Consider the following 14,782-nt stretch of genomic DNA (forward strand, 5'->3'; position numbering starts at 1 on the left):
GCCAGAGTGAGTGTTTCATTATCCTGAGCGCCCATATTTCATCCTTATATTAAAACGTTACTGTGGTTTGTCTGTGAGATAGCATCAGAGCAGCCCATATGAATTATGGGCCCCCTGACAAATTTTGATCCTAGCACCAGCTCTCTTTAATAGATGAGTTTATTTACTTCAAAGCTTCAAGCAAAGAGTCAAAATGGTACATATTATGTGACTCTATGAGCCTCATGCATGTTTGAATCAAAGAGTTATGGTGGTTAATATTAGAGATGAGCGGGCTGGGATTATCGCAATCCGAGCCCACCCGAACAGTGCGGATCCGACGGCGATCCGAGCACTGTTCGGGTATTTCCGGCGGGGAGAAACAGTCAAAGCGAGGCTAAGACTCCAAATCCCGCCGTCGGATCTCGCGAGACTCGGATAGTATAGGGAGGTTGGGTTTTTTATCGCTGCTGTGTCCTGTCACTCTGTCCTGCTGAATGCTGAATAATTCTCAAAGGGAAAAGAGAAGGAACCGGTCGTAAATAAAGGTAATTATTCACTTTTAAGCACATCGCTGGTACTAAAAGCTGAAGACTTTAATATAATCTTGATTTATTGTTACTGTTTCAGTTTATGCAGATCAGCACGAAAATGATTTAACAGCTAATTACACTTTGATGGGTTTTTCACCAAACTCCAGTACCTTATGTAACAACTTACTTCATGTGATCTTTGTCAGTTGTATTGATTCCTATTTGTGAGCATATTCAAGAGCTACCAATAGAGAATACACTTCCCAGTACATTCTACAATACAGAACACAGCTTACCCCTGTTCCACAAGAATGAACAGAACAGAATATACATTGACTTGAAGAATTTAAATAACTCCACAATATAACTGCATTTAAAACCAACATGATGTTAGGAACTCCCAAGCCAGTACAGTGAAACTCGGGGACTACTCTGAAGGCCCGGTATTCGCTGGAGCCCCTAGTGGTGGGGACAGACTTAGCTGCGGGCCGACCAAGGGTCGAGTAACGTGTACTGACTTAAAGGAGAACCCAGGAGAGAGTGATTGGCAGGCCGAAGTGAGGAAGAGATCCAAGGTCAAAAGGACACTAGCACAGGTACGAAATCCAGGGACAGGCGAAAGGTCAGGTGCACAAGCGAAAGGAGCAAAATCCGGATTTCAGGCAAATGGTCAGGGTCGGAAGCGAGGGTTCAAAGGTCCAGGAACAAGCAGAGGTCAAACACGGGTAGTCAATCAACGGTAATAGTAATCAAACAGGGAGCACAAGCAGGCAGCAGAACTGAGGACAGAACGCTATATGAGGCTGCAGACCTCACTGCCTTAAGTACTAGTATCAGCCAATCAGAGCTTACTCTGATACTAGTCACAGCCCCTGCCTGATTGCGCCAGAGGCGCATGTGCCCTACTCTCTAGTGCGCCCAGAGCGCCTAGGCAACCCTCCCGGCATCCGGCCGTTGCCCTGGCAATGGTCGGTCCGGATTTCCGGAAGTGACATCCCGGTCGCCATGGCGACGGCCGGGACTTCTGAAGACACAGGAACTGAGTCGCGGCGGTGCCCGCGGCCGCCGTGGCTCTTCACAGTACCCCCCCTTGAGGAGGGGTCAAAGAACCCCGACATCCAGGCTTAGTGGGAAACTTCCTAAAAAATTCTTTAAGTAGTTTCTCAGCGTGGAGACGCTTCTGGGGTATCCAAGTTCGCTCTTTTGAGCCGTAACCCTTCCAATGGACTAGAAACTGGACATGCCCTTGAACCTTCCTTGAGTCCAGAATTTTTTCAATGATGAACTCGCGGTCTCCATTAATAAGCAGAGGCCGAGGTCTTTTAGAGGAAGATTGACTGTGTTTGCTGGGAGCAACGGCTTTTTTCAGAAGAGAACAATGGAAAGTACAGGGAATTCTTAAAGATGGTGGTAGTTTGAGTCGGAATGCCACTGGATTTACTTTCTTCTCAATCAAAAATGGCCCGATGAATCGAGGACCAAGTTTCTTGCAGGGTTGTCTCAATTTGATGTTCCGTGTGGACAACCATACATGATCTCCTGCTTTTAATACACATGGACCACGATGGCGATCAGCGAAGGCTTTAGACCTAAGAGAGGCTTGACACCGAGCGGAATGTACCTTCTTCCAAACTGACTTCAACCTGGCAGTGAAGGCAGGTGTTCCAGGATCACCAATGGTAACAGCAGAGGAGAGAGAATTCGCTTTCGGGTGGAACCCAAGGTTGCAGAAGAACGGGGAGGTACGTGTTGCAGAGTGGCAAGCATTGTTATAAGCAAACTCTGCCCAGGATAAGAGGGAGGACCAATTATGGTGAAACTTGGAAATGTATATGCGCTGAAATTGCTCTAAAGATTGATTGGTTCTTTCCGTCTGACCATTTGACTGAGGGTGGTAAGCTGAGGACAAACTAACTTTGATTCCGAGGGAATTGCAGAAAGACCTCCAAAATTGTGCAATGAATTGGGACCCTCGGTCCGAGACTATGTCTTCTGGAAGGCCATGGAGACGGAAGATATGAGTAATAAATAAGGTGGCCAAACTTCTGGCATCCGGCAATCTGAGCAAGGGTATAAAATGTGCCATCTTGCTGAATCGATCAACAACTACCCAAATGGTGTTATGACCCGAGGACAAAGGGAGGTTGACAACAAAGTCCATGGAAATATGGGTCCATGGCCTGTTTGGAGTTGGCAAGGGTAGAAGTTGACCTGGAGGACGGATTCTGGAAGACTTGTTCCTGGCACATTCTGGGCAGGAGCAAACATAATTTTCCACATTCAATGACAAGGTGGGCCACCACAGCCAGCGGGAAAGTATTTCTATGGTCCTCTGGATACCGGGATGACCTGCTGAGCGGTTGTTGTGGCATTCAATGAGGGCCGACTTGCTCAGATGAACTGAAACAAACAATTTATCAGCAGGTGTCTGAGCTGGAGCAATTTTCTGGAAGTGGCGGAGTGTGGCCCCAAGATCCTGAGTTAGACCGACATGAATGGAGGTCAAGGGAATTATTGGTTGCGGGTCAGGGAGCTGAAGATGGGATGCCATAAAACTCAGAGACAGAGAATCAGCCTTAGTATTTTTTGATCCTGGACGATAAGTGATAAGGAAGTTGAATCGGGTGAAAAACAAAGCCCAGCGGGCCTGTCGAGGATTTAGAGTTTTGGCGGTCTGAATATACTGAAGGTTTTTATGGTCAGTGAAGATGGTAATAATGTGAAATGCTCCTTCTAAACAATGCCGCCATTCTTCGAGGGCCCACTTGATGGCCAATAACTCTCGATTCCCAACATCGTAGTTAATTTCGGCAGATGAGAATTTCTTGGACAGATATGCACATGGGTGCAATTTTTTGCTTTGAGGATCTCTTTGAGAGAGAATGGCGCCTCCTCCTACATCTGAGGCGTCTACTTCAACAATGAACGGAAGCTCAGGATCTGGATGCCTAAGAATGGGTGCAGATGTGAAAGCGACTTTAAGGGTAGAAAAGCTCGCTAACGCCTCCGAAGACCAATTAGTTGGGTCGGCGCCCTTCCGGGTGGGGGCGGTAATAGGAGCCACCAAGGAGGAAAAGGAGCGTATAAACCTCCGGTAATAGTTTGCGAAGCCAAGGAACCTTTGAATCGCCTTGAAGTTAGTAGGAAGAACCCAGTCTTGGATTGCTTGGACTTTACTGGGGTCCATGAAGAAGCCAGATGAAGAAATGATATAGCCTAAGAAGGCCACCCTGGAGACTTCGAACTCGCACTTCTCCAATTTTGCGTAGAGGTGGTGTTGACGTAACTTCTCCAGAACTTCCCGAACCTGTTGGCGGTGCTCAGGCAGGGACTGCAAATAAATTAAAATATCATCTAAATAAACCACCACGGTCTTACCCAGGAATTCTCACAAGATGTCATTGATTAAATCCTGGAAGACTGCCGGAGCGTTACACAATCCAAATGGCATCACCAAATATTCATAATGCCCAGAGAGGGTATTAAAGGCGGTCTTCCATTCATCTCCCTGTCTGATGCGGATGAGATTATAACCCCCCCATAAGTCAATCTTAGAGAAAATGGTGGCAGACTTGAGCTAATCAAACAAAACAGAAATCAAAGACAGCGGGTAAGTGTTTTTGACTGTGATTTCGTTCAGGCCACGGTAGTCGATGCAGGGTCTCAGACTGCCATCTTTTTTAGCCACAAAGAAACAGCCGGCACCTACCGAGGATTTAGAGGGACGGATAAATCCTTTCCTTAGATTCTCCTCTACGTACTGTTCCATAGCTTGAGTTTCCGGAGCAGACAAAGAATACAGACGCCCTTTGGGCAATTTAGATCCCGGCACAAGATCGATAGCACAGTCGTAGTCCCGATGAGGCGGGAGAGAATCAGCCCTCTGTTTACAGAAGACGTCACTGAAGTCCTGGTAAGGTGTAGGCAACAATTCTGGACTAGGCTGCAGGGTTCTGAGAGGCAGGGTCAAACATGAAGTAGAGCACTCTGGACTCCAACGGATGATCTCTCCTCTTTTCCAATCAATAAGGGGATTATGACTTTGCAGCCATGGATACCCCAGAATCAATGGAGCGGAGGGACAGGTGATCAGGAAGAATGTGAGTTCTTCAGTATGGAGAGCGCCTACGGATAATCGAACCAATGGGGTCTTGGCGAGTATTCGGCCCCCAACCAGGGGATTACCATCCAAGCCACAGGCGGTAATGCTCGAATCCAGTTTGACTTCAGGAATTCCAAGGGTTTGAGCCAACAGAATGTCCAGAAAGTTACCTGCTGCACCGCTATCAAGGAAGACCGACAAGTCAGTGGAACGATGTCTGAAGGCTAAGCGTGCAGGGACTAACAGAGAGTTTTCCGAAGAGGTTATTTGGAGACCTAAACGCACCACTTCTCCAGCACTTGAGTCTAGGCGTTTTCCCGCCTTGCTGGGACAGGAACGTACTAGGTGGCCTGATTGGCCACAATACAAGCAAAGGCCTAGTGAGCATCTTCTGGAGCGTTCCTCTGGAGGCAGGCGATAAACACACAGCCGCATGGGTTCAGGGGTATCGAGCAAAAAAAAATTTGGAACTGGGTGATGAGCCAGGAGGTATTGATGACTCACGTTCAGTTTTCCGCTCTCTAATTTTAATTTTAATGACAAGCTGCATCAAATCTTCAAGTGAGGCGGGTACAGGATACTGAACAAGAGAGTCCTTAATTGCTCGGTAAGGCCCAAACGCAATTGACTCCGCAGTGCCGGATCATTCCAGGCACAATCAGTAGACCAACACCAAAATTCCGCACAATATTCCTCAGCGGAACGACGTCCTTGCCTTAATACCCGGAGGTGAGACTCAGCTGAGGCCACTCTGTCTGGGTCATCGTATAGCAACCCCAAGGCCTGGAAGAATGGCATCCACGGTTTGTAAGGCTGGACTTGTTGGTGAAAGGGAGAAGGCCTAAGACTGAGGATCGCCCTGGAGTAGGGAGATAACAATCCCTACTTGTTGCTGTTCGGAACCAGAGGAGCGTGGCCTCAGGCGAAAGTATAACCTGCAACTCTCCTTGGATCATTTTATACACGGTGTCAACATGGCCAGCCAGCACTTGAAATGGAGACGATTTGATTCCGGTTTCCTCCATTAAAGTTGGTCTCCGGAATTTCTGTTTTGGCCGGTTATAATGTTAGGAACTCCCAAGCCAGTACAGTGAAACTCGGGGACTACTCTGAAGACCCGGTATTCGCTGGAGCCCCTAGTGGTGGGGACAGACTTGGCTGCGGGCCGACCGAGGGTCAAGTAACGTGTACTGACTTAAAGGAGAACCCACAAGAGAGTGATTGGCAGGCCGAAGTGAGGAAGAGATCCAAGGTCAAAAGGACACTAGCACAAGTACGAAATCCAGGGACAGGCGAAAGGTCAGGTGCACAAGCGAAAGGAGCAAAATCCGGAGTTCAGGCAAATGGTCAGGGTCAGAAGCGAGGGTTCAAAGGTCCAGGAACAAGCAGAGGTTAAACACGGGTAGTCAATCAATGGTAATAGTAACCAAACAGGGAGCACGAGCAGGCAGCAGAACTGAGGACAGAACGCTATAACCGGCAGTGAGGCTGCAGACCTCACTGCCTTAAGTACTAGTATCAGCCAATCAGAGCTTACTCTGATACTAGTCACAGCCCCTGCCTGATTGCGCCAGAGTGCGCATGTGCCCTACTCTCTAGTGCGCCCAGAGCGCCTAGGCAACCCTCCCGGCATCTGGCCGTTGCCTTGGCAACGGTCGGGCCGGATTTCCGGAAGTGACGTCCTGGTCGCCATGGCGACGGGCGGGACATCTGAAGACACAGGAACTGAGTCGCGGCGGTGCCCGCGGCCGCCGCGGCTAGTGACACATGAATGGCAAATGGTTCTGCACAATATTCAAGCAGTCAACGATATATCAGTAAAGGCGAGGAATTTAAGTATAATAATGCAGATTTGATTTTGAATAACTGATGAAAACAAAACTTGCTTTTGATATTCGTAGCTGCAAAGTCACAAATCTAAAAATGAACTCGTATCTGTAGTGGTAAAAATGGGAACAAGTATATTGTTCTAATTTATAAATATATTATTTTAGCAGAATAGACTGGAAATTAGTGGAAATGAATGTTATTGAGGTTAATAATAGTGTAGGAGTGAAAAAAAACCAAAAATATGGATTTTAGCACTTTTTATGCTATTTTACAAAAAAAATCAGAACCCAAAATCAGAACCAAAATCTTTCGTGGGGTGTTTTGGAAAAACAAATCAGAACCCAAAACCTCAAGCTAATCAGAACCCAAAACCCAAAACCCGAAAAGTGGGCGGTGCACACCCCTAGTTAATATCAAGGATTCAGCGTTTCCTTGGCTCTGTCCAGCAGAATCTCAGAATGTAGATGAAATGTTCTCCCCTAGGTATGTTCACTCCCAGCCACTTTAAAATTACTGTGCACAGAGAGAGAATTTTTATATTGAAACACTACAACTGTTTTACTGTGGTGGTTTGCTTTGAACTGGGTATTCCCAGTTACTGCAAGTCAGAAGCGCAATAGTTGGTACTGTAACCTTTACTGTAATGTAAAAACGTAATTTACAGGAACTATATTAAGTAGCAGAGCTATATATATATATATATCAGAGGTGAGATAGTTTAGTGATCTCACTATAAATATAACAAACTTGGGCAGCATGCTGTCAGCTGCATGGTCATGATAGATAGAGCTACAGGCCTTCAGGAGCAGCGTGATTGAATACCAGCAGTGTGTTTGAATTCTTCCAGGCCCTAAAAGATTACAGTTACAGTACTAGCCTCAGTGCACCCTCACAGGGCCTTCAGCATGTAAGGCCCCCTGAAATGTGTCACAGGTTGCCCTGAATAGCATATATCAGGGTTCATTGTGCCAGGTAAACTCTAGTCTAGTCAAGCCCAGGTTTGCCAGTGGTACATATATGGATAAAATTATGCAGACGCTTGACCATTACACCAACAGGGACTGTAATGATATTGTATTCAAATACATATACTTTAATATGGAGTTTTTCCCCCTTTTGCAGCTTCCACTCTTCTTGGAAAGCTTTCCACAAGATGTTGGAGTGTTTTCGTGGGAATTTGTGCCCATTCATTCTGTAGAGCATTTATGAGGTCAGGCACTGATGTTGGACGAGAAGGCCTGGCTCGCAATCTCTGTTCCAGTTAATCCAAAAGGCACTATTAGAATAGAAAAGGGCTACTGGAACTGGATTCTGGACGGGAAAATCAGAGTCATCATCTGGAGAGCAGACCCCCACCCTTGGAATGTTGACCCCCACCTTTGGAGGGGGTTGTTTGAACTGGCCTATGACCTGCATTACACTGGACCCTCCTGAAGCCTGGACCTATAGAAGCCAGCCACATCATCTGTATTGTTCTCTCTGTATTACTGAGTGTATATATACAAGCTCCGTGGGACCAGCTAGTCAGTCATCTCTAACCACAGTCTTCTAGGCTGAAGGACTGTTCTAGCTGGATCCAGCAGAGGGCGCAGCGTATGTATGTATATATTTGGTATCGGCTGTACTGTATTATAATTATGTATTGAACTGCTAAAACATTTGCTTTTACTAAAATAAAGTGTTTGTGCCTTGGAGCCACAAGAAATCGCTTAGACAATGCTTATTGGAAAATGATAAAATTACTTTAATACATGTATTAATGTATTGCCCCCAGTTAATATTATGTCACACGGTAGTGCCCCAGTTCATATTATGTCACATAGCTATGCCCCCAATTCACATTATGCCACACAGCTATGTCCTTAATTCACATTATGCCACACAGCTGTGCCCCCAATTCACATTAAGCCACATAGTATTGCCACCAATTCACCTCATCAGCACACACGTCTACAGTTCCGCAACGGAGCCTGGGAGAGATCCATTTAATCCATCTTCAGTTTTGCAAGCAGCTCCGGGCGGCATGCCAGATGACACTGCGGTGCGTGCCGACCCCCGTCCTATATGTATATAGGAGTTTGTGATTCATACATTGTACTTGGACTTTGATAGTTAGGGATATGTATGTGAATCCGTTGAGTCTGATACATGTGCGATGCACAAATGGTTAAAGCTGCTATGGGAACATTGCTGCTGATATTGGGGCCTGTAGACTATATTGATATTCATGATGGTAATATTGAGGTCATATAGTTAAAGTTGTAGTTAGTACTTGTGAGTAATACTGTACTGAGATATACATATGAGGTTTATATGGATACTGTGATATATGAGAATGATAGTGGTATAGTGATACATACGTCTAACACAGAGTTAACTGAGAGCAGAAAAGAAACCGTTTTATGGATAAACTAGTAACCATGTGACATGTTAATTAATTAGTTTAGTTATTAAATGGTCATCAGCTATTAGCCCTTCAGTGCTATTAACATGTCATTTTTCAACTGTATTGCTCGAGAGTTGCAGGCATAATTAATAAACTTTCATGACCCCTTTCAGATCCCAAACCATTGGTGTGGTACATGCAGGGCCGCCGAGAGGGGGATGGGGCGGGTACATTTTACCCAGGCCCGGCCATGCCATCACTGCTAATTTTAAATTTGTTGTTTTTTTTTTCTTTTTCTTCCGCGCGGGAAGGGGGGGAAGCTGGGGTTGCGGAGGGTACGTCTCGTTCGTTGGTGGGTGGAGCTGTAAGAAAAAAAGAAAGAAAACCATACTCACGTGGTAGCGGTGCCGGCGTCCCTCCTCTCTTCTGACTGACGTCACGTCCGTCAGTCAGTGAGGAGCGCCGCAGAGGGGACCAGGCATGAAGAAAGAAGAGGAGACAGAAGAGAGGAAGAAGAGAAAAGAAAGAAGCTAACAAAAGATAAGCAAAGAAACTGAGAGGCAAGGGGGAGAGAGGCACAGAGGAAAAAAAAGGGAGAGAGAGGCACAGAGGGGAAAAAAAGGGGGAGAGAGGCACAGAGGGGAAAAAGGGGGAGAGAGACACAGAAGAAAAAAAAGGGGGAGAGAGGCACAGAGTGAAAAAAGAGGGAAAGCAGCATGGAGGGTGCAGTGTGAGCATAAGGGGGCACATTGTAGTTGTGAAGAAGGGGCACAGTAATGTGTGTGTGGTGGCACAGGGGGCTTGTTGCAATGTAGTGAGTGTGAGGTAGATGGTAGCTAATTAATGGGTGCTATTTTGTTTGTAGGGTGATGGTAAGGCAATTTAATAGTGGGGACTATTAATTTAAGATGGGGTGGTTTGGGGGCTATTCAATGTGGGGGTGAGTTTGGGGAGAATGAGGTCTATTTATTAAATGTGACTATGAATTATTTAATGGCAGTGATGGTTGCGGGAAATAGGTATTGCTGGGGCTGTTTGCAGGGAGGGAAATAGGTTTATTTATTAAATGTGAATACTATTATTTTAATGGGGCTGGAGGAAGGCCTAATTATTAATCGTGGGTGCTATTGATTCAACGCCGGGCCTGGCTGTAATTTTCTAAATGTAGCCATTTTTTTCAAAATAGGTCCTCCAACATTCCAGGATCCAGACAAGCCGCAACTAAAGAAACCAGCAGCCACAGGTGGTGAAAGTGAGAAGAACAGGTAGGAGAGAGCAGCAGAGTGTGTGAAATGTTGTGATTCTAGTAGGGACAATAGCAATTTTTGGTGAGTGTTGTGCCCAATGTAAGGTGCAGGCCAAGACTGAACTCTTTCTGTACACACTACATTCTTTCTATACTACACTGTGGCGCTAGATGTCCTGAAAGTCAGGAGTGCTTGGACGGTCTGGTGAATTCAGGACCTAGTGATTTTTATGTGCTAGCCACACCCCAATGGCACATTGCCACGCCCACAATTCTATGACCACACCCTTGAAAAATTTTGCGCCACCACGGCGTGGTGGCGCAAAATTTTTAAGCTTCCTCGACTATAAGGGGGCCCCATGAATTTGTTGTATCGGGGCCCTAAATTCCTCTTGGCAGCCCTGGGTACATGATATGTGTAATTTAGTAGCATGAGTGGGGGTTTGTCTTTTGATAGATTTGTTTTATTTTTTTGTTATTTATTGAAAAAAATTAGTTGATTGTCATATTTATATTTGGCATCCACAATGTGTGCTTATGCATACTGGACAACCCAACATAGTACCTTGTTCCTTTTACAACAATTAACTCTGTGTGACATGTGTAGATTTCGCTGCCAAGCAGTAATGTAGCCCTGAAAATTCTATTGCCATTTTGGCAACCATGGGTTTACATTTATGAAGGGGAAAATATATAGCAAGTTAGAATACAGTGGTGTAACTGAGCGCAAATGTTGGAGTTTTCTTCTGTTTTGTGATGTCATAATATTGTTTAACTTTTGCAATGTTTTGAACAATGCAAAAGTGTTGTGTTATTAACACTTGCTTGGAAATAGCAATAAGTACAATCTTCACTGGCTGCCATTTGTACATCTTAGGCGCAGAAGATACCACTGCACAAATTCAGCAATGTGTTTAATCGGTGGTAGTAATATTCTGGAGGGATGAAATACCGATATTTGTCCTGCCGACATGAAAATACTGGTATTTCAATTTGCCTGACACTGATAAAATGCCAACATTGTGATTGCCGACAGTCAAAATGCCAATAGTCACAATGCTGACATTAAATCAGCAATGTCAGTGGGTCCAACAGCTACACGGTCGTTGGAGCCGCTGGCAGTAAACAGTGTTACAAATAGATAACTAAACAAATAAATATATTTAAAAAAGTCCAATGACATTTTCACATTGAAAATGCGACTTTCACATTTATTAATGAATATCAAGACAATGTTTTCTCTTGTGTATAACACTTCATTACATTATTGCATTGTATGTAAACAGGGTTATGCCACTTTACAATTTTTTTATTAATACTGTTAATCCACATACCTATGCAATATTTATGTCATACTTACCTACTTTTAGAGGCAGCTGTCCGGGAGGGGGTCCATCGAGGGGTGTGACCACGCGTGGTGTGCCGTTAGGCTTTGCCTCTGTCAATCTTAGCCCATTTTAGCCAATTGCAGCAGGGGGCGGGGCCACAATGCTGCATTTAGCCCTGCCCCGCCATCTACAACAGTGGGGACTTCTGGATCCGGGATTTTTGCCTGCTCTCTCGGGAGTCCGGGAGAACTCCCAAAAATTCGGGAGTCTCCCGGACATTCCGGGAGAGTAGGCAACTATGATTTATTTGTAAGTACTCACCTGAGGTACACCTGGCACAAATGCTACTGTTTTGAGCTGGAGGCAAACATCCAACTCAATATACCAACATAAATACGCCTTTCTTACATGCATCTTTATTTCTTCATATGTTTGTGGGGCAGCATGGTGGCTCAGTAGTTAGCACTTCTGCCTCAGCGCTGGGGTCATGAGTTCAATTCCCGACCATGGCCTTATCTGTGTGGAGTTTGTATGTTCTCCCCGTGTTTGCGTGGGTTTCCTCCGGGTGCTCCGGTTTCTTCCCACACTCAAAAAACATACTAGTAGGTTAATTGGGTGCTATCAAAATTAACCCCAGTCTCTCTCTGTCTGTCTGTGTGTGTATGTAAGGGAATTTAGACTGTAAGCTCCAATGGGGCAGGGACTGATGTGAGTGAGTTCTCTGTACAGCGCTGTGGAATCAGTGGCGCTATATAAATAAATGATGATGATGATGATGATGATAAAAGCAGACACCCATTCTCCTTCTTGGTTTGTTATCTATATTTTCTGTTTTCTTATTGTAAATTCAAATTCAAATCTTGAATGAATAAATAAATAAAGAATAGAGTGGTTAAGTTGAGGGGTTAACCAGTGATGTGTGTTGTTGGATATTTGACTTGCAAATCCACTTTCCATAAGGTTTGCAAGTGATGTAATGTGAAACTAAGTTTAGAGTGACTATTTACATAATGGTGGCTCATCTCTTAGTAAACAATATGACTTTTTCCGTTCTGTCAGCTTTTGTAACAGCTTCTAATTGTTAGTGTTTTGTTTTCCCACTAAAAGCACACAATGGATTACATAAATGCTGTAATGTTGTAGAGAATATGCAAGCAAAATAGCATTTTAAATAATGGAAAGCCATTAGACAAATAGAATAGCCATCTCATTTTTAGACCAGCCCCACTTTCAGGGGTTGTTTTTCTGTTCTGTTTTATATATTATCCATGTGAGCTGACTTTCTATAGTCTCACTCTTCATAATGGAGAATGGGACTCTTCTTTTTTTGTTTTCTTTTTTTTTTATTAATCATCTAAACCAGGAGATTTGGGAAGATAATCTGAAGCAAATAGGGCTGGAGTTAGGGAAGATGGAGTGGGCATGTTTGACATGTTAGGGCAAAGAACTGCCAGATGGTGATGTCAGAGGTACACTACCTGGGTGATCGTGTGGGTGGAGGAAGGGTTCGGTCAGAACCAGCTAAGGTAGAGACAATCCGAAACTGTCACCAACCCACGACCCAGTTACATGTACTAACATTCTTACCGACTGCAGGGGACTACAGACGTTCTGTCCCAGACTTTAGTGCTGTAGCAAAGCTCCTGACAGATCTCACTAAGAATAAACTCACCAAAGTAGTTGACTGGACACCCGCTTGTGAGCTGGCATTTCAGTCATTAAAGGAAGTTCGTGCTCCAGTACTGTTGGCGCCTAATTATGAAAAGGACTTTATTGTACAAACTGACACGTCACAGTATAGACTGGGAGCAGTACTTAGCCAGATGGGGCCTGATGGGCAGGAGCACCCCGTGGCCTATTTGAGCAGAAAACTGCTAAACTGGGAGTTCGGGTATGCCAAAATTGAGAAGGAATGTTTGCCCATTGTATGGGCAGTGAAAAAACTATAACCTTATTTGTATGGACAACATTTTACTGTGGTGACTGCTCATAATCCTTTAAATTCCCTGCAACACACCTCAGAGGAAAGTGGGTGATTGTTGCGCTGGAGCCGTGCACTTCAAATTTTTTCTTTGACATAATTCGCAAGCAAGGAAGGGCTCACAGCACTGCCGATAGACTGTCTCAGCAGGAAGAGCCAGATCCTCCGGATCATCTCCGGTAACCCTAGGAGACGGCAGACCGGGAGCCAAATCATTTGGACATGGCACTCTGGTTACCGCATGGACAAGGGGGTGAGGAGTGTGACTGGATCACTCATAAATAACTTCTGGTATCAATGTATTTAAGGAAATAGCGCAGGGCACTGATTTATATAAATTGCAATGCACTTATTTTTAATATTGTATATATTCTGAGATAGGAAATCGTTATTTCTGAGACCAGGTGTCACTCACCGGACCGTGAGTGCCTCTTCCCGGACATTTAGGAACCGTGGTCGTCCTCCATCTTGAGGGTCTGCGCATGCGCAGCCCTTTCCTATACTTCAGTGTATGTTCCTTTAACTCAATTGGCAGATCAGGCAACACTCCCTATATTAAGCACCTGTGGTCAACACCACGTGGCCTGATCTTGGAGTCTCATTCCTCATGAGTCTCTGAAGGTGTTTCCTCGTGTATTCAGCGCTGCTGATTCCTGTGGTTGCCAAACCACTTCTACCTCTGTGGTTTCCAAACCACTTCTACTACTGTGGTTCCATACCACTTCTACCATCAACTGTATCATCGTGACTGTGAGCTGATTCCTATCCGCTGCCTCCGTGCACTACAGTCTTCTATACCACTTCAACGCTATTATATTCCATTGTGACTGTTTGCTGATTCCTATCCGCTGCCTCCGTGCACTACAGTCTTCTATACCACTTCAACGCTATTATATTCCATTGTGACTGTTTGCTGATTCCTATCCGCTGCCTCCGTGCACTACAGTCTCCTATACCACTTCAACGCTATTATATTACATAGTGACTGTTTGCTGATTCCTATCCGCTGCCCCCGTGCACTACAGCCTTCTCTCATTATTCACTCACCTGTGCATCATCAAGTCTGTAAGCTGATTCCTGGCCGCTGCCTCCGTGCACTGCAGTCTCCAGCTTGCAACTCGCCTGTGTTCATCATCGTGACTGTGAGCTGATTCCTATCTGCTGCCTCCGTGCACTACAGCCTCCAGCTGGCAACTCGCCTGTGTTCATCATTGTGACTGTGAGCTGATTCCTATCTGCTGCCTCCATGCACTACAGCCTCCAGCTGGCAACTCGCCTGTGTTCATCATCGTGACTGTGAGCTGATTCCTATCCGCTGCCTCCGTGCACTACGGTCTCCAGCTGGCAACTCGCCTGTGTTCATCATCGTGACTGTGAGCTGATTCCTATCCGCCGCT

Source organism: Mixophyes fleayi, chromosome 4 (genome assembly GCF_038048845.1).
Source record: "Mixophyes fleayi isolate aMixFle1 chromosome 4, aMixFle1.hap1, whole genome shotgun sequence".
NCBI classification, from domain to species: domain Eukaryota; kingdom Metazoa; phylum Chordata; class Amphibia; order Anura; family Limnodynastidae; genus Mixophyes; species Mixophyes fleayi.